Source organism: Sarcophilus harrisii, chromosome 4 (assembly GCF_902635505.1).
Source record: "Sarcophilus harrisii chromosome 4, mSarHar1.11, whole genome shotgun sequence".
Classification (NCBI taxonomy): Eukaryota; Metazoa; Chordata; class Mammalia; order Dasyuromorphia; family Dasyuridae; genus Sarcophilus; species Sarcophilus harrisii.
Window position 1 is genome coordinate 415,453,775 of NC_045429.1, and position 26,636 is coordinate 415,480,410.

General features: G+C 36.0%; 1 protein-coding gene across 3 annotated transcripts in view; it reads right to left on the minus strand.

Annotated features, from left to right (window-relative positions):
• The window catches only part of SLC16A1 (solute carrier family 16 member 1), a 37,456-nt gene that overhangs the window by 10,344 nt on the left and 476 nt on the right, over nucleotides 1–26,636 (minus strand). Inside the window, exon 1 of one of the 3 annotated variants that reach the window (XM_003769790.4) lies at nucleotides 15,463–15,683. The exons of the other annotated variants lie outside the window; for them this stretch is intronic. The gene's annotated coding sequence lies outside the window, so the exon portion shown is untranslated. Of the gene's footprint in view, nucleotides 1–15,462; nucleotides 15,684–26,636 lie in introns of those variants that run through there. 3 annotated transcript variants of the gene reach the window in all.

The following is a 26,636-nucleotide window of genomic DNA, read 5'->3' on the forward strand; positions in this document are numbered from 1 at the left end:
GAGAAAGGATAAACTTCTGGAAAACTTCCTCTTACAATCAATCAATTCAATCAATATTTGAGTGCTTTTTTCTAAGTTCCAGTAGCATCTAGGGATCTAAATATTCCTCCCTCCAAAAAAAAGCCCACATACTCAGTCCATTCCTATTCTAGTAATGCTACATAAATTGGACAACCTCATTCCAGATTACCCTGTTTCTGAAACTATATGAATCCCAGTTTCACTGTTATGGCCAAAACAGATAAATTTTAAAAGAAGCAAGCTTCTCCCAACCATACATTAATAATTAGGATCATAGATCATAGGTTTATTTGTATTTCATTTCTAATGCAGAAATATGAACTTTCTGGAGGTGTGAAGGAAACAAGCCTTAGAGAAAGTCCATTTGAGGAAATGAATGCGGAAAAATGTTTTCTCCTGTGTTAATCTCCAAGGTGTTGTTGAGCTCAAAATCTCTGAGCCTATATAAATTTAAGAGACAGCATTTGGCAAGAAAACACGTTTAACATTAAATTAGAAACTAGCCTCTACATTTCACCACCAGAATTGAAACTGGAGCACAAGAACTAGAAGTAACATTCCTTTAAAATAAAAGATCAAGCAACCCCTATCATCTCAGGAACAGGAGATTGTTCCTGGGTTTTTTTTTTTTTTTTAATAAGAACTAAACCTATTAGGGAGAGATCTGGCCAAGGTTAGATAGCTGTAGTTATTCAAGTTAAGTTAAACTCTGTCAGCAGTTCCTCTTTTGACAAACTTTCATAAACGTTTCAATCCAATTATGTGATTCCAAAGAAGCCGATTTTACAGAACCAAGTTATGTAATATCACAAGCAATGAAGACAAGTGCACAGGCCAATCCAAATTCTTAGACCCAAACACATATTTGTGTTGTCAAGGTTTATTATCTCCACTGTTAAAAGGTTAAGCTATCCCAACCCAGTATGAGATGAATGATCCATGCTGCCATTTGTATCCTGCTTTAAATAATGCTAATCAAGATTTTCTCTAAAGCATATAAAACAAATCAGTGAACTGTAAAAAACAATGGTAAGTCTTAAATTAAGATATTTCAAGAGTTTAGAATACTTAATCTCTTTGATTCCTCCATTCAGCTTCACTGAACTTCCAGATATGTTTCTTCCTTTACTTAATTAAGCCTCCTGAATTTCTCAACTTTTTTCAAGACAGCTAAAAATCCAACTTCTGCAAGGATCCTGATTAAAAATTAGTCTTTTGACCTCAGAGAGCTTAAAATCTAAAGAAGATTCTTTTTTTGAAGATTCTTAATTATAAAAAATATGGTACAAGGTAAAATATGATTAACTGCAAAGAAAGGGCTGATGAAGTACAATAGAATATCTGATAAATAACAGTTATAATGATCTAAAAGGACTGATGGAGAAAGACTTCATATAAAAAATGATCCCTGAATCAAGCCTTGGAGCTGATTTCAACAGGCAGAGAGGTGAAAGCAGTACACTTTAGGGAGAAGGAACAATTTGCCCAAATGTGCAGAGGCAGTAAAGTAGGATTAGGAAAAAGCAAATATTCTGGTTTGTGCAGAAATAAATTCAATTTAACAAGTGTATATAAAGTACCTATTACCTATCTTGCAAAAAGCAACGGGGTATAGGAAAGCAAAAAAATTAGTCTTTGAAATAAAACTTACTTGTATACACACACACACACATACACACACACACACAAAACCTCACATCATTTCAAGAGGGATGGTGGGCTAGTAAGTTGGGGGTGGGAAAAGTAAATTATTTTTCAGGAAAGGGCTCAAATAGAAGATGGTAGCACAATTTTACTTTTGAAGACATAGAGGTAAGGACAAAGTACATTCTAGACATGGGGAAATTCATGTGGCAAAAGAATGACAGCAGAAATGAAATATTACAGACGGGATACAACCAGAAGGCCTGTTTGATTAGAATAGAAAGTTCATGAAAAGTAAATTGAGATAAAGCTGGAGATGTTAAACTGGAGCCAGACCAAAGAATCTTTAATGTCAAAAAGATTTTGTATTTTATTAGATAGGTAATGGGGAACTACAAATGATTTTGAAAAAATTTCCTGCTCAAAAGCCCATGACCTAGCTATTTTCTTTTTTTTTCTCCATAATTATAACTTTTTATTGACAGAACCCATGCCTGGTAATTTTTTACATTATCCTTTGCACTCTCTTCTGTTCCGACTTTTCCCCTCCCTCCCTCCATCCCCTCCCATAGATGGCAAGCAGTCCTATACATGTTAAATATGTCACCGTATAGCCTAGATACAATATATGTGTGCAGAACCGAACAGTTTTCTTGTTGCACAGGAAGAATTGGATTCAGAAGGTAAAAATAACCCGGGAAGAAAAACAAAAAAAACAGACAGTTTACATTCATTTCCCAATGTTCTTTCTTTGGGTGGAGCTGCTTCTGTCCATCATTGATCAATTGAAACTGAGTTAGATCTTCTCAAAGAAATACACTTCCATCAGAATACATCCTCACACAGTATCATTGTTGAAGTATATAATGATCTCTTGGTTCTGCTCATTTCACTTAGCATCACTTATGTAAGTCTCTCCAAGCCTTTCTGCATTCATCCTGGACCTAGCTATTTTCCAAAATTCTTTGGGTAGTGGGATAAAGAGTGGCCTGGAAAAATCAGAGATACTCATTGGGAAGCTATACCACAGCACAGGGAAGTGATCATGAAGCCTGGAAGAGAAGGAGCAAAGGGAGTGGAGAACCAGGAGACACATGCCAGCAATGGTGCCAAAGTTCATGGCCAAGACTAGCCCCTTTAAGGAGCTTAGCCAAGCAATTCTACTGCTGCTCCAAGGCTCATGCCTCCTCTTACTTTTCTGCTCTAGAGCTCCTTCCAAAGTAAACCTTCCTTCCTTCCTCCCCTCCCCCCCCAACCTTATCCCCGTCTAATGATTGGTCAGTTCCTCCTGGAACTCCCAATTTAAGCAAGTGCCCTTGTCAGCCATATTCATTCCTTCTTCAGACCCCTTTTTCCCATTCTTCAGGGGCCCTTTCAACCCTGGAAAATGCTTTTGCCACAATTCCCTCACGGCCTTCCTTGAAACCCACTAAGAATTCAACTTCATATTATATAACAATGGAATTGTGTCTTACAGTTCTGCTAAAGAAATCTGTCTTCCCCCTAAAATGCTAATTTAAAACATTCTAAGCCCCAGTTTTACAAGCAATCAAGGCTAATTCATCATCAAATAAACATAAAGCAAAGCTCTCTAACATTTTAAAATGTTTTGAAAAAACTAATACATGATTAAACTTTGGGATTAACTGAAAACTGATTTGTTGCAATTTGATTTTTAAAAAACCATGCCATTAGTATTTAATACTGAGTCTAAACAAAACACATTTTTTCATCCTAAGTACTTTTCTGTATTTAAAACTTCTTTCTTTAAACATATCAAAATTATCAAGTGAATTCAGAAAATAACTAGGAGAAAGAATGGTATGGAATCATGTGCTTAAAAAAATTGAGAAAGGAACCTTTTAAATTCAAGCACAATTCTGTCACAGTCTAACAATAAATTTGGCTGCATCTATTTAAAGTTCTCAAGGCAGAGAATAAGAAATATCATTATGTCATTAATGCAAAACTGCCATTTTAAAATTTTATAAAATTTTACTGGAACACATCAAATTTCAAACTATCAGCAAGCATTATATGTAATGAGGATGAGCAGAAGTCTTTCTCAATAAGATCATGATTGAAATAAGGATGCCCATTATTACCAATATTGTTTAATACTATATTTAGAAATGCTAACATAGCAGTAAGAGAAAAAAAATAAATTGAAGAGATTTGGGATGGAAAATACCACTTGCATCAAGAGAGAGAGAGCTATGGAGACTCTCTAAAAATGGATTGAAACAAACTATTTTCATCTTTTTGGGGTAGGGGAGTTTGCCATTTTTTCCTCATTGTTTTTCTCTTTTATTGTGATTTTTCTTTCACAACTAATATGGAAATGTTTAAAATAATTGTACCCCATTAGCCTATATCAGATTGCTTGCTGTCTTAGAAAGGGGAATAAAGGAAGAGGGAAAAAATGGGGCTCAAAATTTTACAAAAGTGAAAGGTGAAATTTTTCTTTACATGTAGTTAGAAAAATAAAACACTATTAAGAAAAAAAATTAAATGAAGCAAACATGAAATAATGAAGAGTGAAATGAACAGACCCAAGAGAACATTGTATACAGTAACAACAATATGCTTTGAACAACTGTAAATGACATGTAAAAAAGTTAAGAGTATTAAAAAATGCTCAAATAAACTACAAAAAATCTATGAAGAAAGATATTATTCACCTCCAGAGAATAAACCAAGATATATATAGTGTGGTTTTATAGTTAAAATGCATACATGAGTGCTCACACACAGACACCCCCCCCCATGTCAAATTCAAATGGTAACCTTCTCTAGAACAGGGTGTATAGTATTTATTACATAACTGGGTTTTTTAAACTGTGAATATTGAATCCTCTTTTTATGTTATGCTACATACATGGAAATGCCTTTTTCCCTTTTTTGTATTTAAGTTCAAAAAGAATAAATTTTTAAAAGAACACATAAATAAGTCATTTGCAAAATTTCTAGACTAAAACCCTTTTCATAACTCATTTAATAATCATTCTAAGAAAAGGGAATATAGATACTACTAGCATGCTAAAATCCAAAGACTCAAGTGGATTAAAAGTTAAGATTTTATCCTATATTGTCCTGTTCCTATTAGTCCTACTGTTTAACTTATCTATGACTGCCTCATAGTATTTAGGCTAAAAGTGATGAAAAAAAAACCTCATTTCCGGGGCAGCTAGGTGGTGCAGTGGATAGCGAACCAGCCCTATAGTCAGGAAGACCTTGAGTTCAAATGTGATCTCAGATGCTTCCTAGCTGTGTGACACTGGACAAGTTACTTAACCCCAATTGCCTCCTCCCCCGCCCCCCCAAAAAAAGAAAGAAAGAAAGAAAAAGGAAAAAAAGAAAGCTCATTTCATCTTGTGAAAGAAAACTCTGGGTCTGGGATTTTTTGGTTACCCTATGTACTCTAAAAGTGTAAGTAAGTAAAGTAAGTAAAAGTAAGACATGATACATCTCCAAAATTTTCTGAATTGTTTTCCTTTTTAATGCAGTTATCTGGCTCTGTATAAAAAAAAAAAAAGAGATTGAACTAACTCTCCAAATAATTGACTGCAAAGCAGTCACTTCTCTGTATTCCCCCCAAAAAAAACTAGTTACAAAAGAGCCAAGAACACTGAGAACAGTCTTCATTATGTTTTTTATGTTTATCCTCCTCCACCCAAGTCTAACACAAAGACCTTTATGTGATGTTTCCCAAAGTGATAAGGATGATCTGTTTCTGAACTTTAACAAAGACAGAATAGGGTCCAGAATCAATAAATTTAAAAACTTGTTTCTATAATGTGGGAAATACAGTGCAAAGTTTGAGGTTCACTTGGAAACTTTTAAATCTTTTTGATTAAGTTCTTTTCTAATAGAAAAGCTGTTTTACTGGAGAGTTTCCATTTCAAAGGTAGCTGACACAGCTGGTTATCTCTACAAGTGGCCTTTGCACTAGCTTCACAAAATCTAATACTACTCAACCCAAGTTAATTTCTAAAACTTAGCCCCATCCTAGTTTTTTTACTCCCCCCCTTCAAGTTACAGGGTAAAAGTAAATGGAACATATATCTTTGTAGGAACATAAGCAGAATTGCGGACAGAGGAAAGAAAATAGAGCTTTTTATCATACTTAGCTGGCAAAAATCCAAGAGCTGTAAAAGCCATTAATTTGATCATAATATTAATGATTAGACTCAAAAGTTCTAATTCTGGCTCTGCTATAATAAGCTTGTACAAACTGCTTCATGTCTTGAAACTCACAGGGCAGTTAAATGATAATACTAAGAAATGTTATTTGGAAAATACTATAATGTACTTTCTAGAATACTTAAAGCATTTTAAAATCCATACTTTGCAAGATGAATTTTTAAAATGTTGATTTTAAATGAAAGAAAGATCTATCACTTATTTGCAATTCAAAAATCTAAATTTGTTTCACAGGTAGCAGTAAGTAGGTTTTAGTTACTATTATCTAAATAACCAAACAGCCTTATAGATAACTAGGGAATATATGTTGTTATACTTTGACTTGCATAATCTCAAAAAGGATAGACTGTAAGCTACCACTAGGGAGTTCCCAATACCTTTCCTCATTGATTTGCTAATTACCTTTAAGACATTTTTTTTGAAGTCATATACCCTAAGGATTGTGATTTAATGATTCAAGAAAAATAACCTTTCTCTCCCTCCCTATCCCCCCATATTTCTATTTAGATGAGGATGAGACATTCCAATTGAGATACAAAATCTGCTATTTTAGTTAAAATAAAAAATATAAAACCTAAGCAAAAATCCTATTAGTCTAGTAATAAACCTAATAATTGTAAATATATTTCATCAGGATCAGAGATTTAGAATTAGAAAGGATGTTAAAAGGTTTTCTAATAAAGATGTTTGCTTATATGGGAAGCAGTTTACCCACCTCCAACATATCTATTCCAGCAAACTCCTAAAAGTCTGCACTAGAGTGAATATAGACAAAGAAATCCAAAGAGAGACTACAGGCTCTTCTACGAAAAAAGTGAAGGAGAAGGCGATATGAACACTAAAGTGGGTCACCAGCAAAGTCAACGCTAGTGCATTGATCCACCTCATCACCTCACACCAGAACTATCACACTAGTCTGCTGCTTTGGGATAAACAATAAAGTTGAAATCCAAATTATAAAAACTTAAGGAGAGAGTAAAGGAAGTTAAAACACCTATTATAGGCAATCTTCTCAAGTTTGGTCACAAAAGAGAGAAAAGAAATGGGATAATGTCAGGTGGCAAGTGATCAACTGAAGGTTTGGGTAAAATGAGGAACACTAGGGGCATGTTTTTGGCAAGAGGGAAGCAGCCAATAGATAAAAGAAAGTACAGAGATGGGAGAATAAAGATGAAAGAAGAAACAATCTGTTGGAGAATTGATCATTTGTGCACATAGTCCATTTGTCTTGGCAAAAAAGATTGGATGAGAGAAGGCATCTGGGTGATGTGACAGAAAGAAGGGAAAAACCTCCATTTTTTTCAGTAAGATATAAAGCAATGTTGTCTGCTGAGACAGTAAGGAGAGAGAAAAAGAAAAGCAATGTGGTGGGCAGGATAGTAAGTTCATTATTTAGAGGTGTCAAAGAATTGTGCAGGATTTTTGAGATCATATAACATAAACTGGTAGTAGATCTATTCAACAAAGAATTACATACCTTTGTAACAAATGCAAAAATGAATTTTCCACAAAAACTCAAATACCTATAATTTAATTGAGAATGTAAACTGAAATAGATCAAAGAGAAACAAATGATATGAGACAGCAAAAAATAACAAAATAACATTTAAAAAATACAATAGAAGAAAATATATGATAACACTGAAAACCACGGTACCAGAAAACTGATTAAGGAGAGATAATTTAAGAATTTTAAAAAATTATTTAAAACAACCCATAGGAAATAAAAACCTAAACAATGTTTCAGGAAATCTAGATAAAGACTGCTCAGATCTATCAAGTAGCAGAGGAGGTGGATAGAGTGAGGCTAGGAAGAATTCATCAACTGCATTCTTAAGTTAGAACTTCATAATCAAAATCCAAAGCTTTCATATCAAGAGGGGAAAAAACACTACAATTATGCATAAAATTGTTCAAATATCAAGGGAGTATAATCAGGATCACAAGACTTAGTAGATTCTACTACAAAAAAGTTGGGACCTTGGGGGAAAATATTCCAAAAGGCAAAAGAGCTAGGCTTGCAATCAAGAGTAACTTAAAATGCTGAAAAACTGAATATAATCCTAAAGGGAGAAAATGAATCTTTAAGAGAATAGAGGGCTCTCAAGCATTTTTGATGATTGATGATGATGGAAAGACCAGAAGCCAAGATTGAATTTTGAAGCACAAATACAAGGTTTTCAGTAAAACATAAAAAAGGTAAATTTATCTGAAAATCGTTATGGTGATGCAATGCTAACATTCTTTCAAACAGAGAAAAAGAATTAAGAGTTCCATCAAAAATTTAATATTTTCAAGAAGAATTGAAAGAGTAAATAAACTTTTTAAACTTAGGGGATAAAGGAACAAACCCCAGAATTCATCTAGCCCAAACTTTTTATTTTGTAGATGGAAAAAAAACCCATCCCTACCAATGCTCAGGTTAAGTGATTTGTTCAAGGCCTCAGATTACCAGTGTGTCCAAAATTTCAATTCAGATTTTGCTCTCAAACCAGCTTTATTTTCACGATACAAAGCAATCAATGAAGTTCAGAATTTGAAACAGGGTTTCATGAAGTAAGCAGGGAGCTGAGAAAATTTGCCTAGAAAATGTTACACCAGTCACAATTTAGTACTGAGCTTGAACACAGATTCTAATACTATCTATGAGACTCAGTTTCTCTTTCTAATCCTATTTCTTCACCTATAAAATGGATTATAAAAACAACACATTTATAGCTGGAAAGAATGTTAGATGCCAGCTACTCCAAACTTTTCATTTTAAAGATGAGAAATCTGAGGCCCAGGAATTAAGTGAATTGCTAAATAATAATACTTCAACCTAACCTCTTCGTAGAATTGTTCAAGAAAAAGGAGTATTACACTGTTGATGAAGTTTTGAACTGATCCAACCATTCTGGAAAGCAATTTAAAACTATACCCAAAGGGCAAACAAATTGTGCATATCCTATGATCCAGCAATACCACTACTAGGTCTGTATCCCAAAGAGAACATAAAAGAGGGAAAAGGACCCATACGTATAAAGCTATTTATAGCAGGTCTTTTTATTGTGGCAAAGAACTGAGGGAATCCTCATCACTTAGGGAATGGCTGAACAAATTGTGGTATATGAACGTAATGGAATACTGTTGTACTGTAAGAAACAATGAGCAGGCTGATGTCAGACTTACATAAACTGATGCAGAGGTAAGTGAGCAGAACCAGGAGAACATTGTATATAGTAACTGCAACATTGTTAAATTAACAATTTTAACAGACTTGGCTCTTAGCAATATAATGATCTATGACAATTTCAAAAGACTTATGATGGAATATGCTATCCATATTCAGAGAAAGAACTATGGAGACTGAATGCAGGTTGAAACATATCCTTTTCCACTTTTTACAATTTTTCTTTCTCATGCTTCTTCCCTTTTGTTCTGATTTTTCTTTCAAAACATGACTAATATGAAAATGTTTAATATGACTGTATATGTATAATCTATATCAGATTGCACACTGTCTTAGGGGAGGAAGAAATCATTACAAAAATGAAATGATGAAAACTGTCTTTACATATAACTGAGGGAAAAATACTTGTAGAATGCCGCATCTTTAATTTCTGTAAAACCATACTCTTGCCCCTACCATCTCTGATACCATTACAGCCTCAAGTAATCATTTCATACCTTTCTGTTATTCCTGGTACAGAATATAAGAAAAACTATTTATATTTACTTATTCTGAAAAAAAGTTTTTGGTAAAACATTTTGCTTTTTTGTTAAGATAATTAAATACTATGAAATCTACCCCGCTCAAAAAAAGAAGCATTATAAACTTTGAAGTGATAAGGATGTTATTATAAAGCCTCATAACCCATTCATATTTTAACTTTCCCTTTCCATTGGCCTTTTCACATTCATCTACTCAATTTTTTTCAAATGTAAAAGACTTTTCCTCAACTTTTTTTATCCTATCTAGAAATTATCCCATCACTTCACCTTAAGGGTCAAACTTCTTGAAAACAATTAGATATGACACGTTTCTTCCAATTCTTCACTTAAAACTCTTACAAGTAAATTTCTCTTTCCAATCTTAATTGTTTCTCTACAGCCAAGATGTCCACACACAAATTCTGCATTCATATTAAAATTAAATTCTATGCAGAATCCTTACATTCTTTATTGTGGTTTAAAGTCTAGATCCTTTGCCACATGGAATATCCACATTTCAATCTGTCCCATTTCTTTATAGAGATGTCTGTTAAATGTGTGGTCCTGATTGTGGCTCTTCTAATATTGCCACCCCTACTCTCTTTCCAGTCTTTTTTTCTTGACCAGGAAGTTCTAGATTTTGGCTATATTTCTGGAAATTTCCATTAAGAAGGCTCTTTCAGAAGGTGACTATTGCATTTTTTCATTTCTAATTGTTATCTGGGTAAGTTTTCTTCTATGATTTCATGAAATATTTGGTTCTTTTTTTAGCTCTTGGCTTTCACATAGTAAATGACTTTGTTATGAGAGGCAATTGGGGTTAAGTAACTTACCCAGGTTCACACAGCCAACAAGTATGTTAACTGTTTTGAACTTAGGTCCTCCTGAGTCCAGGATGTTTATCCACTGTGCCATCTAGCTGTCCCTTTTTTTTGTTTGTTTGTTTTGTTTTGCAATAAAATGATTCTTAAATTATATCTTCTTAGTATGTTTTCCAAGTCAGCTAGAAATAGTTCAATTTTCAGTCCTTTCATTTTGCTTTACTAATCTTTGTTATATTATGGAATTATTAGCTTCCATTTGGCCAATTCTACTTTTCAAAAACTTACTTTAGGTGAAAATTTAAGTGTTTTCTAAGCTATTCTTAAATTTCTTCTCTAGATCACTTTTTTCCCATTTTTTTTTTCCTTTATTGCCCCTCTTACTTGGTTTTAACTTAAAAAAAACTTTTTAAATAACTTAGAAATCCTTGTTGGATTTGTATCCATGCTGCACTTTTCTTTGAGTCTTTGTAAATGTTTTCAAGTCATTATCTTCTGTGTGCTTCCTTGTTGCCATAATCTCTTTATGGTAGGATTCTTTTTTTAATTTGTTCATTTTTCCAGTTCACTCCTTGACTTGACCTCTAAACTCGTGTAGGGCTATTTGGTCTGAGTGTCTGTCCTCATGCAATTTTTCTGCTTTCACACCTCAGGTATAGAGGAATAAGGGGAAAGGACCTGAAAACTTTCTGTCTTCCCAAACTGGTTTGATTTGGAATGAAGTCAATTCCACTGCCCTCCTGGTCTAAGCTCTGCAAGTTCTTGACCCAGATTTAGATCTATCTCTTATCCTGGGTTTGAAATTTCAGTAGACCACAAGTGCAAAAATGCTTGTAGCAGCCCTTTTTGTAGAGGCAAGGAACTGGAAACTGAGTAGATGCCCATCAATTGAAGAATAGTTGAATAAGTTATGATATAATAAATAATTGTGGAATATTATTGTTCTATAAGAAAGGATCAGCAGATTGATTTCAGAAAAGCCTGTAAAGACTTATATGAACTGATGCTAAGTGAAGTGAACAGAACCAAGGGAACACTGTTCATGACAAAAAGATTATATGATGATCAATTTTGATGGAAGTGGCTCTTTTCAGCAGCAAGGTGATTCAAGCCAGTTCTAATAGACTTTGTGATGAAGAGAGCCATCTGCATACAGGCTGTGGGAACTGAGTGTGGATCACAACATAGTATTTTCACTTTTTGTTGTTTGTTTGCATTTTGCTTTTTCTTTCTTTTTTCCTTTTTGATCTGATTTTTCTTGTGCAGCATAATTGTGGAAATACATATAGAAGAACTGCACCTGTTTAACAAATATTGTATTACTTGCCATCTAAGGGGGTGGGGGAAAGGGAGGGAGAAAAAATTTGAACACAACAAAAACTATACATATATTTTGAAAATAAAAACTTTAAAATATTTCTTCTACCATTAAAAAAAAAGAGAGAAGTTTCAGTAGACTAGCTAGACTTGAACATTAATAACTCTGGGAGGCTCTGTGTATAGAGCAACTGAGTTGCCTGCCACTCTTTGTATTGGAACCCCTGCCAGGGTTATTTCCACTGCAGGCTTATGTGCTAGGCCAGAGACTAGAACCGAGTTGCTGCTCTGCTCTTGGGATCAGAGCCACATGGTTACTGTTGGCTTCCAGCTCAGTGTATACAGAGTTAAGGACAATACTCACAACCATTTCTCTCTGCTCTGCGTTTATGACCCACAGCTGAAGAGAGGGTCAACAGATCTGCTAGATGGAACTCAATCCTGAATTCAGACCTTGTAAAAAAACTCCTCTGGAATCTTTATTCTCCAGAGCCCTGCTTTGTCCCTCTTTAGTTCCCAAACATTGAAATGATATTGTTCCATCTGTGAATTAATATTCTCTGGTTAAAGAAAAAAGCAGTTAGCATGCAGGTAGTCTGGCCACATGCACTGTCATCCAGATTCCTACTCTCCTTGCATGGGGGGAAAAGAGAAGGGGAGAAGAACAGTTTAAATTTCTAACAACATTCTCCCTTCCAGGTTCTTGGGAGGAAAGTAGTATATCAACGATAATATTAAACCTAAGCTACTTTTAACCGTTTCAGCGAAGATAATACTAGGTCATGAGAATAAGACCTGCTAATCTTTTATGGTAGGAGAGAAAGGGACAGAAAAGGATCCTATCCTAGTGCTTAGCATATAGCAGGTGCTAAATAAATACTTGTTAGGAAACCTTGTTAGTCAAGCGAAGTTTTAATGACCGTAGGTACTGGAGAATCACAGGTTCTCATCATTTTTTACTTCAGAGGTCTATTTTACTGCCTTGTCCTTTTCCTACTAATATCAATATAGTTTCTGAAAAATAAAATATGCATAAATTGCCAAGGTAAACAGTTAATCAAGAAGTTTATACTTTTTTCTTTTAAAAACTGTTATAAGAACTCTTACTTTTCAAAACATGAGTCACAGACCTCCATTTACTTTTTCAACTGTGATAATGAAAAAATTTGAACAAAAATTAAACCACATGACCTTTCAATAACTTGAAACTAAATTTGAGACTTCATAGAAAAAAATTTTTAAATGCTTACATAGAAGAAAATTATGCAAGCTTCCAATGTTAATAGGATTTTTTTAAACTTCCCAAGCCCGATAAATCAGTAAAAGTTAACAAAATACAGCAAGAGGACCTAAGTTATTATAACTATAAGGTTCTAGTTCCAAGACTGTTAAAAAAAAAACTTTCGATGTTTTAGTTATAAAGTTAACTATTTTGGGGCATTAAAGATACTGTGAACTAATCTGCCACCTTTATCACTATTAGATTTTAAGTATGATCTGATTAATACAGATTGGGTTTATGATCTAAGAACCTGATCAGCTAAAGTACAGAAAAAGTGACTGCCATGAAACAGATTTTTCAAATACTGTGATAACCAGCAAGTTACCTCTCATGAGAAAATTTAAATCATTAATAATTCTATAAATTCCAAAGATTTATCATCTATATAATCTCTAGAAAGCCATAATCTGATGTAATGTTTATCTTGTATACATGACACAGAAAAAGTGTTCCTTCATGGCCCTCATTTCACCATATAAAGATTAAGTGGTCTATAGAAAAAGGGACCTGGAATCCTGAATTCTGCCTTGGACATTTTTAATCTGTATAATCCTGAACAAGTAGTTTATTGACTTTCAACTTCTTCCTACCTCATAAATGAGAAGTACATGCCACAGCTTTATATTCATACTCTATTATCTGACTTTCCCTCACTGGGATGTCAGGAGATTTTCCTGATATGCTATGCAAAATGTTTTGCAAACCTTGAAGTGGCATATGAATGTTAGCTGCCATGTTCGCTCTTCTACCTTTTTATAATTAAGCACAAACTGCAGTTGATCCATTAAACAGATCATAAGCCTTCTGATCTCAAAGGACAAAGATTGATCAATACAAAATTGCAAGTTCTTGTTAGATCAACAAAAGGAAAAAAAAGTATACTTATATATAAATTGATTTCTGTATTAGACAAAAATCAAAGAATATGGCTATTTTGCAATAATTAAAATTAATGTCAACTATGGAAAAACCTTAAGGCTATCAAAAATTTTGCTGGTTTAAATTGAGTTAGAAACTGACTAGAGTGAGAGCATTCCAGTTTTAACCACCCTCTCTGAATGATTCTGAAGAGTATTTAGGTAAAATCTCAATCTGGAAAGAAGCATAAGAGATTTTTCTTAAAGAAGTATTCTATAGATCTTTACAAAAGGGGAAAAAAATGAGGAATTCAAGAAATAGCTTACAAGTCTGGCACAGAGGCATGATGTGTATGGAAAATTTGAAGTATCTCTACCAGCTGAAATTATTCTTGTCAAAAACAGAACAACTAATAATGTCTCGACTTGTCCTGAAGATAATTTTATCCTTCAAAATAAACAAGGGGAAATTTTGTTCTGGATTTGAGGCTCATGAAGAGAGGCCCGGCTGCTGGTTTCAAAATTACTGGGAACCTTAAGAAGTGCCCACTTCCTCCTAGAGTTTGTGATAGAGGAGAAAAAAGCTAGTCATAAACCCTAGATTTTAAGAAGTAAAACTTTTAAGGGTTCAGAGGAAAAGCAGGCAGAAATAAAACAAAATTCCAGAGGAAGAAGTTAGCCAGGAATTATAGTAAATTAAAGAATGAAATTCTAAAGATAGAAGAATAATTAATTTCAATAAGAAAAAGGGGAGTTATCTGAAGAGACTAATGTAGATACACAAGGAACACAACAACCAATTAAGATTCACAAAGAAATATGTAGAAAATGGAGATAAGGCCAGGTAATAGAGTATGAATATAAAAGTATGGCATGGTCTTATAAAAATATTATTGGATAAGCTGAGACTAGTGAGTAAAACTAAAAATAACAAAATGTCCTCTGTGTGTGTTTTAGTTAGAATGGAGGGAAAAGGAGACCCATAGAAGGGCTTCTTTGTCCTTCAAGACAGTTAAACATTTGACTTATAGAGAAGGCTGCCACACCCAACAAGTTAGAATATAAATTCATTTCTAAAATCTTACAAAGAAGGATGATAGTCAGTTAAAAACTACTATTTTATAAGAGATACTTAGGTAGCACAGTAAATTTGAGTGCCAAGCCTAGAATCAGGAAAAATTGAGTTCAAATCCACCTTAGATAGATTTGTCAGCTGTGTAACTTTAGGCAAGTCACTTCAATCCTGTTTGCCTCAGTTTCCTCATTTATAAAATGAGGCAGAGAAGAGCATGGCAAACTACTTCTGCATATTTGTCAAGTAAACCTCAAAAGAGGTCCCAAAGAGTCAGATACAATCATGTTACAGAGCATTAAAGTAATTCAATGTAAGACCAATCTGAAGAAATCAGAGAAAGATATGCAAATTTACAAAGTCATCTTGAGGGTATTCAAGAATAAAAACTAGAAAAGGACAAAAATAGAAGAGAAATGGAAAAGATATGCAAAAATTACATGAAATCTTTTTCCCATCAAGAATAGTAGAACCACATGTATAGCATAGAGGAGCTTGGATAAAAAAGCGGCAGCCCACACAAAGATAACTGTAACTAACATTGCTACTCACAAGATGAAGAGAACAGTTGCTAACAGGGACAGTCTCAGTGGGTGTCTCCAGGCCAGCTGTAATTTCCAGCAGTGGGCAGCATATAGGTAGGGGTAGTACCCATGCTCTGATTCAAAGTCCAAAGCTCTTCACGGTCACACTTAGTCTCATTTGGGACAGTCAGTATGACACCAACTGAGACTTGCCCTATTGTGCATAGAAGGAGCAAAGTGAAAGTATTTGCTGAATTGCTTAATAAGAAGTGGAGAAATAAAGAATAGGAAGTAGAGGAATTAACCAATCTAGCATGATGCTGAAAAGGGTTATTAGCCTTGGCCCTACCAGCCTCCCCAGAGGCGGGGAACACACGGGTCAACATCACCACAAAGCCCAACATCACAGGCAATCTTGACAAGTGGAAATAACATTAAAAAAAAAAAAATCAAAAGCAGGAAAAGTAGCTAGCTTTGGATTCAAAACAGAGGAGATCTATGTTGGAGGCAAGAAAATGATAGTCACCGATGGACCAAGTTACGAGGTAGCTGAAGATGACAATGCCAAAGGTATAGGGGGGGCCCTAAAAGATAGTTATCCCAAAAAGGTTAGCGGAGAAAATATCAACCACCACCAATCTGAGTGCGTCCTTTCTATATAAAATCTTTATGAGGGTCATCTAATCAATCACTAAGAACATTCAAAATGAAGTATACTCAAGAACAAGTGGGCTTTCACAAGCAACAATCAGCAATGGACCATATTGTTACCACCCTCAAGTGACTGAAAGGTATGGAGAATGTGTGGGATGGGTGCTAGACCCCTCACCCAAATAAACTACTCAGAGGCATCTTCAGATACAAAGGGGAAGCATTTATTTGGTCTGTGCAAGGAGAGGCCCAAAGCCTCTCAAGCTCCCATCTCCCACCATTGGCCTAGGGAACCAAAATAGTAAATTTGATTAAATAGCAAAAGACTTGGGTTCATTGGATAGACTGAAAAGTAACCACTGACCAATGGTCAACTATGTTGTCTACTTCCTGAAGCTTAGGCCTAGGTTCTGACCCTTTCTGCCCTATAAACCTCCGAGAATAGGGATCATGTGGGATTTAGGCTTAGGGCCTGATTTACTCCATCTTATAGACTTTTGAGAAATCTTCACCTCCGGGCAGCTAGGTGGCACAGTGGATAGAGCACCAGCTCTGAAGGCAAGAGGACCTGAGTTCAAATTTGATCTCAGAGACTTAACACTTCCTGTCTGTGTGACTCTGAACAAGTCACTTAACCCCAATTGTCTCAACAACAAAAAAAAAAGAGAGAAATCTTCAGCTGGCCCAATCAAGAACATAGGATGTCACTGTTTGTCAGATTGGCAGATGACAGGGGGATGGTCAAAGAGATTCACCACTGTGACAGATGAGACCTAACATATTCCGGGTCAAAAAGGGATCCCATGTTGATGGAGAGTCCTCCAAATACTACCTTTTCCCCAGATGACTTCTACCTACCTACTTTATCAAATCTCAGGATACTGCAAAATCTGGAAAAAAATGTATAATAACCCAAAGGAATTTGGCTTACACAGATTTTATTACACCTGTGAATGTACATCTAATAAAGTAGGGGTTCTTAGCTTAATCTTAAGTGTTTTATTTGATGCATTTTAAAACATTCTTACAAGAACAAGGTCCACAGGTTTTACCAATTGTCAAAAAAACTTAAGGACCCTGACAACTTAGTAACCAAGAAAGGCAACAACCTTAGTGTTCCTTTCCCTGCATGTGTAATTCTGTTGAAACTGGGTATGTTTAATCTAATAATCACCTATAAGAGATAGGCTAGCTCTCTTCAAGTATTTGAGGACCCATCCTGCAGACCAGGGATCAGACTGGTTCTGTTTGGCCCCAAGTCTGGCTTAAAGTCAACAAAGTCTGCTAACAATTAGAGGCCTCCTCAAGTGGAAGGGCCTGCCTCCAGGAGTGGGTTATTCCTCATTAAAGTTATGTATACAGAGGCTGAATTACCATATGCTGAGTATGTTATAGCAGGCATTCCTTTGTGGAAATGAGGTGGAATAGATGACCTCAAAGCTCCCTTCAATTCTGAGATGTGAAAACATTTCGGCCTTAGATGGTACCAATGTTCACTGAACAATGTAAGCCTTAGGGAAAAAGAAGTCTCTGTTCTACTATATAGGGACAACTTTTGAATATTCAAGACTCATTATTTATAGGTGGTCAGATAAAAACCCCATTACTTCAACTAACGGTTCTCATTTTACAAAAAGCTGAGTTCTAAAAGCTCATTTGTAAATTGGTCTTGGGGAATTCTGATGGCCTTTCTCTCCCCAGAAATGTTAACTCTAGGCCTTGAGGCTAGCCCACAAGCTGAAATCCTCTACATTTAAAAAAAATACTAAGCATACTATTTTTCAATAGTAATAATTAAAACAGAAAAACATAAGCTGAATGAGAAATAATTTGTGAAGTCAATTAAAAGATGAGGAGGTAGAAGAGAACTACTCAGAGCTAAGGAAGGACAATTATTATTTCCAAGGGTTTCAGAAGATGACAAAACTGATTGTATTGATTTTCACCTCAAGAGTTATAGTGTTCGAACTGATGCTGAGTGAAATGAGCAGGACCAGGAGATCATTATATACTTCAACAACAATACTATATGATGACCAGTTCTGATGCACCAGGCCATCCTCAGCAACGAGATCAACCAAATCATTTCTAATGGAGCAGTAATGAACTGAACTAGCTATGCCCCGAAATAGAACTCTGGGAGATGACTAAAAACCATTACATTGAATTCCCAATCCCTATATTTATGCACACCTGCATTTTTGATTTCCTTCACAAGCTAATTGTACAATATTTCAGAGTCTGATTCTTTTTGTACAGCAAAATAACGTTTTGGTCATGTATACTTACTGTGTATCTAAGTTATATTTTAATATATTTAACATCTACTGGTCATCCTGCCATCTAGGGGAGGGGGTGGGGGGGTAAGAGGTGAAAAATTGGAACAAGAGGTTTGGCAATTGTTAATGCTGTAAAGTTACCCATGTATATATCCCGTAAATAAAAGGCTATTAAATAAAAAAAAAAAAGAGTTATAGTGTTCCTTTAATTTTCCTTTTTAAAATATTTTATTTTTCCCCATTTACACATAAAGACCATTTTTAACATTAAAAAAAATTTTTGGATTCTAAATTTTCTCTCTCCCCCTTACCTGCTTCCCTCTTTGGGATAATAATCAATTTGATATAAGTTATACATGTTATGCAAAACATTTTACCCATTCCTTTTCTTTGATAACATTTTATTAAAATATTTTGTTTAAAAACAGAAGGGGAAAGGGCAACAGATTTTTTTTCTTCCATTAGCTGGGCTAAGAAATTTCAAAATTCAATAGGACATAGGTACAAATGAACAAATTCCAATTTAGACAATCTGTGAACTGTAAACAATGAAAAGGAAAAAGGGTGAAGAGGACATGTTTACTAACTACGATTCCCTCCAAAGGTGAAGAGATACTGGGCCAGACAATTGCCTCTGTTGGTCAACAGGTGACACTATTGATTGGCTGGCTCTCTTCCCATTATTGCTCAAACCTTAGGACAGCAGCATCCTCTCCCTACCTCCTTGAAGAAGAGAGCCTTATTATGTGCTTAATGGACTAATTACTTCTCACCTATGTCTTTAATAATATTCCAGCAGTCATTTCTTCTCCCACCTCCAATTTCTCTCCCATTACAGATTCATTCTCATCTATCTAAATATTCTCAAATATCCTCAATCCTAAAAAGGACAAACAAGAGCGTGAGTCTGAAGAAAATTTTACTGACAATCTTTATGATAAAGGTTCTCTTCTTAGTTTCGACTTTTCTACTGAGTTGCAGATCTACATATCCAACACTGTATAGACATTTCGCTTATACCTCAAACTCAACAAGTTTAATAACCTAATAACTCATCTTTCCCCTAAACCTGCTCCTTTTTCAGATTTAACTATCTAAATTTTTATCTATGAAATCGTCACCTACTGAGTTTCCAAGTTTAAATCTTTGAAATTGATCTTGGCTGTTCCTTCTCCCATACAATTAGTTATTAAATCCTATTGCATCTTGGTATGTCTTGTACTTCTCTCTTCTGTTCCCAATACCACCACTTAAGTTTAGACCCATATATTGCATTTATTGGATTCGGCATTAGTTTCCTTTTAGGTGCTCTTATCTCCAATAAATTTCTGATACCACTAACAGACTAATCTTCCCTATGCACAGATTTAATCACTTTTTTCAAAATCTGATTCAAAAATAACTCCCCACTCCTCCCCAAAAATAATCTTCTCTAATAACACTAAAACTGAATCTTGCCTTTGGTCTATATTAAGAGACTTGGATTCTGACTCTTGGCTCAGCTGCATCACTTAACATTGAATCACTTTCACTTGTAAATCAAAGTACTACACTACTAGTGATCTTTTACATTCCCCCCACATACCCTATATAACATTCTATTACTCTATCCCACTAGAAATTAGAATGAGACAAATATATGAAATATCAAAGTAAAGTGAAATCCTTCCCATTGTATATTTTTGGCCAACATCTTTGCACACATCCTCCATAAAGGAATTACTCAAGGGCACTTAAAAGTCAGATTAAGGATACTAATCTTCCTGATCAGATTTATCTCCTACCAATCTGAGTAGCATTCCACTTCCTTTTCCATTTATGAACATTCTTAATATTTTTATGCTATTTCTTATGCAAAAGTTAGGGTTGTATATTACACAGCTTATATTTACCATGTTGTCTCTTCATTCCCCTCTGGTTTATATTACAGTTTTACAAGTGACCATATTTTTTATTGTAATTAATTGTTCCCTAATTGTTTCCTGTGTGTTATCATAAACAGCTAAATTTTAAATCCCTAAAAGACAAGAATTACTTTTGTATTCAGCTTATTGATGTGTATATTCATATTTAACAATAAACTTTTAAAGAATCCTATTTTTTACCAGCTTATAAGCAGCAAATAAAACACGGAAAGGAGAAACCATCAGCACTATAAAGTTTTTTCTAAAAATCTATTAGTATCAAAAAGACAGAGAAAGAACTTTGAGGAATGAAGCTGAAAGGAAAAAAGCAACAATTTTTGTCTGTATGTCTCATTTTCTGATTATGAATAGTTTCTGCTTCTTATGATGTATTTTTGTCATCTTTTTAGATTTCTGAAAACTGAAGGCCTGCCTGGATTGAACTAAATTTCTCTACCTTTTCACTTCTTAGTTTATTGCTTACATTGCTGTATTTCTAAATATATAACATTTCATACACTGTAGATAAAGGTAAGAGGCAGTATGTGTTCTAAGATACATGTGGCAGAATCCCAGACTTGATCCTGGAAACATTTGAAAATAGTCTTTATTTTTTACAACATTTCAACACACCATCTTTGACCTAGATTTCTAAGTATGGTATAAGTTTTGTAATCCAGTCAAATTCTGTACTCAATAAAATCATCAATTATATGAGATAACATGGCAAAGTAGAAAGGAAAGAAAGGTTTGCAGGCCTCTTTTCTTCTAGCTTTTGTTTCCATCTTTCTTGGAGCCAACCTACCTTATTACTTATTACATTACTATCTTAGAGTCCAATCAAACTGGTACTAGTACAAGACAGACAGACATATACACACATGCACGTACGCACAGCTTTTTTGTACAGCTGCCCTGGCTTGGAATGCATCTTGCCTCATCTATAAACCTTAGAATTCCTAGTTTCCTTCAATGCAGTTAAATGTCATGGGACACAAACTGTCTTCTATGTGTTTCTAAACTGAACACAAGGATGATTTCACTTTTATGTTTCAATCATCAATACCCAGCACATAACAGGCACTTAACACATGAGGACTGACTCATCACTTAGTAGCAATATGACACCAGGCAAATCACTTAATTTATGACTCAATTTCTTCATCTGCCTGCCTCAAAGGTGAGGTATATACTAACTTCTTTGGTCCCCAGTTTTATCTGTAAAAGAGTAATAACATATGCCCTGTTTATCTCACATCCTTGTTGTCAGGACAAAATAGATGAAACAAATGTTATAGTGCTCTCTATACCGTAAAATGCTGTAAAAAATGAATGGTATCAGCCTGTCTTTTAATAAAGGTCACTTTCTTGGAACAAGAGGTTTGGCAATTGTTAATGCTGTAAAGTTACCCATGTATATATCCTGTAAATAAAAGGCTATTAAATAAATAAAAAAATAAAATGGGGAAAAAAAAAATAAAGGTCACTTTCCTCTTAATACTGAGGTGTCTTATTAGTTGGATAAGAAACATTCATGTAAGAAGTTTTTATTTACTATGTACGTGAAGTATTATGTGTATGTGTGTGTGCTGTGTGTATATGTGTGAATTAAGTAGATCAAAAATCACCAAAAAGAAGTTCAAGAGCAAAGATGGCACTGGTTACCTCCTTTTATGCAAATGAATGAGGAATTATATCTTATTTTTCTATTTGGGAGTTGTATTATACAATTTGTTGTTCTGGAGCAGCTAGATGGTGTAGTGAAAAGAGCACTGGCCCTGGAGCCAGGAGGACCTGAAGTCAAATGTGATCTCAGACACTTCAAAGTTCCTAGTTGTGTGACTTGAGTAAGTCGCTTTTCCCCGACTAAAACACACTCACACACACACACACAGAGAGAGAGAGAGAGAGAGAGAGAGAGAGAGAGAGAGAGAGAGAGAGAGAGAGAGAGAGAGAAAGAAAGAATAATACAACCTGTTTTGTGTAGAAAGGAATTCTAATGATCTAATATATTTATGTCTCCCAAGTCAGTCATCCTCTTGTGTAATTCTAGAAAGCATTTTAGAGAACAAAGGAAATGAACATATATTATGTTATTCATCAACCTAAAAAAAAGTAGTTAATTCCACATTTCCAATACTCTCCACTTCCCTCCAGTATCCAATGGGAGGAAAAGGGTTGGCAGGTAGGGAAGGTTTTTTCCTCCTATTTTTTCCTAGTTTTATTTTTTGGGTCTTAGGAGTCCTAGTTGTACACACTGAAGTTTACAAATGTTGAATGAAGTTGTTAATTTTGAATGTCACTCTATTTCTGACTCTTATTACCAGTTAATCAACAAGAATTAAGTGGTGTTTTTTTTTTAATACCATGTAAAAAGTGAGTAATAAAACCAGACTTTGCTGGCACAAATCATTATTTTGGGCAAGTGGTAATGTACAAAGTTAGTTTTAGAAAGCATTCTTTGGCAGGGTGCAGTGGCAGAAGCCTGTAATTCTTACTACTGGGGAAGCTGTGGATTGTGGATCACCAAAATTCCAGAGTTCTAAGCTGAAGAACTTAAAAGCCTGATCCTGTGGATCCTGTGACAGAAGGCCACCATGTGGCCATGGAGGGCTTAAATCAGCCCAGGTCAAGAAGACAAAAGATTCCATGCTGATGGCCAGTGGAATCAAACCCAGAAGGAGCCATTCTATTTCCAGCCAGGGTAAGAGTGAGAGGCCAAGTCTCAAAATAAATCGCAATATATCTCTCTCTCTCTCTCTCTCTCTCTCTCTCTCTCTCACACACACACACACACACACACACACACACACACACACACACAGAAATTAAGGCATTCTTTGATAGAGGTACCAAATTTATATGGTTTCCTATATAAATAGTATAATTTCTCATTTTAAAATGCTAACAATAGGACACCTAGATTTTGCCAACATTAATAAAAATTAGTATGTACTTTCTTTATTGGAACTGTACCTAGAAATTTAGACAAATTCATTTAATATTCTTAGAAACTTTAAAAAAAAAAAAAACCTGTTGAATTCACTTTCCCTCTGGATGTTTTCCAGGGAACATAGATAAATACAGACAGCAATATCACAGAAACACAACCGACTGAAATAAAGCCACCCTACTCTAAAAAAGCACATTGGGGTGCTTACACTTCACCTCCACAAAGAATATTTCTTTTCTTCTAAGGTTGCTTATAAAATGTGTGGAATAAATTAATTTCCCCAGAGCAATGTCATTCTCCAAACTGAAAAATCCTCTTCAGAAAAATAATAAATTAAAGCCATTCATATGTATCTACTGACTTTTACCAAATAAGCTTCACCTAAAAGCCTTCCTTAGAATAGAAGTAGCCTAAAGCTTTATTTATTTTGATTAACTTGCAGGAATACATACACAGGCCTACCAGATAAATGATTGTTATTTCTTAACTTCAGGAGGTGCATGATTTCACTGGCATGAGTATTTCCTACTTTCCTCTTCCCAGGCATACTAAAAACCCTCTGCACTTTAGAAATCATCTTCATAAAATTCTATGGCCAAATATTTCACCTTGGGGAGAAGAAGGTAATAAACATCTCACCAAAGGCACGAGGGTCCTCAGAGGGCAGATACACAAATGAGTCACCATACCATACCTGTAGAAGCCTTTCCAGCCCAAATCACCTTCATATCAGCCAGATTCATAATCTTCCACATAAACCAATGACCAATGAATATTTGCATAACAAATCTGTATGGCTCCCAAATGACTGCAAGTCAAACTTTTCTGGGTTGCATCATAGCCCAGAGCTAACTTTACAAGGACAAGAGCGAAGAAGGAGCTACTATGAGCTGGATGGAATTTAATGAAGTAGAAAAGGAAATAAGGTAAAATATAGGCTGCTAAATTTTGCTTCTTAATAATTACAATTGTTAGGAGGTTCGAGTCCACTTTTAGATTAAAAATAAGACAGAATGTACTATGATGAAAAAGATCGGTCTTCAGCCCTATCCTCCCTAGGCTCCCTGGAGGCCTGCAAAAGGTAATTAAAAGATCAGCGGTTTAAAAGAGAGGGGGAAAAAAAAAAAAAAAAAAAAAAAGACCTATCCTATCCCTACATCCTGGGAGCATTTCAAGCCTTCAAAGACCAAGTGACTTAGAACATCCACACAAAACTTTAAATGAACTTTTTAAAGTGAACTATCACATTAAGGCACATCCAAAACACTTGAGGAGCTCACAGGGAAACTGTGCGCTAAAGGCAGCTAATACTTTCTGAATGAAGATGTTTAGTAACCTGATCTAGTAAGAAAGGAAATTTTAAATAGAAGTCAGGGATGGGGATGGGGTCCATTTCCTCATTTGTAAAATTTGAATTTGGACTGAGTTTACCCTTAAGTATATTCAAGATTTGAGACTCAATTCCATTATTATTCTGATTAAAATTTTATATATATATATATATATGCTAAAAGAAATAAATATTGCTACTAACAAGAAGCTTGTGTTTAAAAATATGTACACTTTAAAATTAGCAAAGCACCTTATATTGGCATTCTCACTTAAGCCTCACAAATCCTAACAGTGGCTGTTATCACTACTACCATTACTATTATTATTACTACTACCACAAGCAGTATTATCTTAATCAAGATAATTTAATAAAATAAATTAATTAAAAGTAACTTACTTAACCAACTTACCCACCACCTAAGTAATGAATAGTCCGAATCTGAACCCATCTCTTCCTAATTCCAAGTCCAGCACCTCATCTACTATGCCATTTAGAGTTTATCCTCACATGATGTTGAGACATTTTAAATCTTTCTTCAGGTATTTTTGTGGTTGAGACAAGCTTATTACAGCAAAAGTGTAACTAACTAGATTTTGAAACCTTATTAACCTACCTGAAGGCATGTAAAGTTACATTTACCTTAACCTAACCTCCCAGGTTGCCCGGCCCTCATAGGACTTAATATCAGCTATACTAAAACCTAGCTAAAAACACATAATTTAAAGCCCTGCTCGTTATTACTAAATTGCAGCAATCAACTGGAGTTTGACCTCAATCACTATTACCCCCAAACTATGCTATGAAAATGGTATCATTCCTCAAGCACAAACAACCCTGAACAAAAAGCACATAGTGTAGCTTATGGAAAATGGTAATTAAGAAAGGAAGCTCAGAACTATCTCCCAAAGAAAGGAAAATGGGAACTTTAAAAAGTTTCATTTCCATTAATAGTGTTAACTGATTTTTAGCTAAATGACACAGCAATAACAATTCCCCTAGCTGTTAAACTCAACTAGAGAGGCAAACACCTCACCTCAGGAGAGCGGGCAGTAACTACAATGGCAAAAAGCTACCATTTCTATTAAGGAAAAGGGTTCTATAGCAAGCTCGAGACGTAGGGCTGACTCAAATCCTTTTGACGTGGGCAGGTATTTAGACATTACAATCACGGAGTATTAGGAATAATCGTGGCACAGTGGACTCCGGGCAAGTCCCCTCGGTTTCCCCCCCCCGGTCAAACGTGAAGGAAATGGCCAACCTCTGCAGCGTCTTTGCCAAGAAATGCCCCCAACGGAGCCCTCGGTCTAGCACCACGACCCCGGCTCCGGGCCAGCAGAAACGCGGTGCAAACTACAAAACTGCAGCCCGCGCCCGGATCGGGGCGCGCCGGTGAGCCGGCACAGACGGCAAACTCCGTCGGACTTTGCAGTGACCCCTCGGCCGCTCATTCCCAGGATGAGGCCGCCCGTCCAAATGTACCTCTGCTCCTTTACTGCCCGAGTGACACTGCGACCCTAATTCCCCGGCCGTGAAGGGAACCGTCCGATTCTTTCATCTTTAAAGCCCCGAGCTCCCGGGGCGGAATGGCACAAGAAGCCCTTGGTAGACATCGCGTGCTACGTGAGAGGTTCCCCCCTCCGCTCGCCTCGGCGCCCAACTCGGGCCGAGATTCCCTCCAAACGTCGGGGCAGGGAGCGCCCGGAACCCGCTGGGCGCCACGTGGGGCAGGCCCGCGGGGGCGAGCCCCGATCCCGGCCGGGGGAGCACCGTCCCGCTCTCGTGAAGGATGCTAGCGCGCATTCCGGGGGGTGAGGGACAAGGGAAGGCGGGGTGCAGCCCGGGGGGCGCGTTACTTCTGCACGGGCCCCCGCCACTCCACAGGTGCCCGGCTAGCCTGCGTCCCCCTAACCCCCTTTGTGCGTGGGGGGGAGGGAGGCTGCGTGCGCGAGCTGGCGGGAGCGCACCCCCCCACACACACCATTTCCTCTATTTCCCTCCTTCGGGGAGCCGGGCCTCGGCTCCCCGCTCTCCGAACCCCCCAGTCCGCTCCAGGCTGCGCGGGGAGGAGCGCGCGCGCGCTTC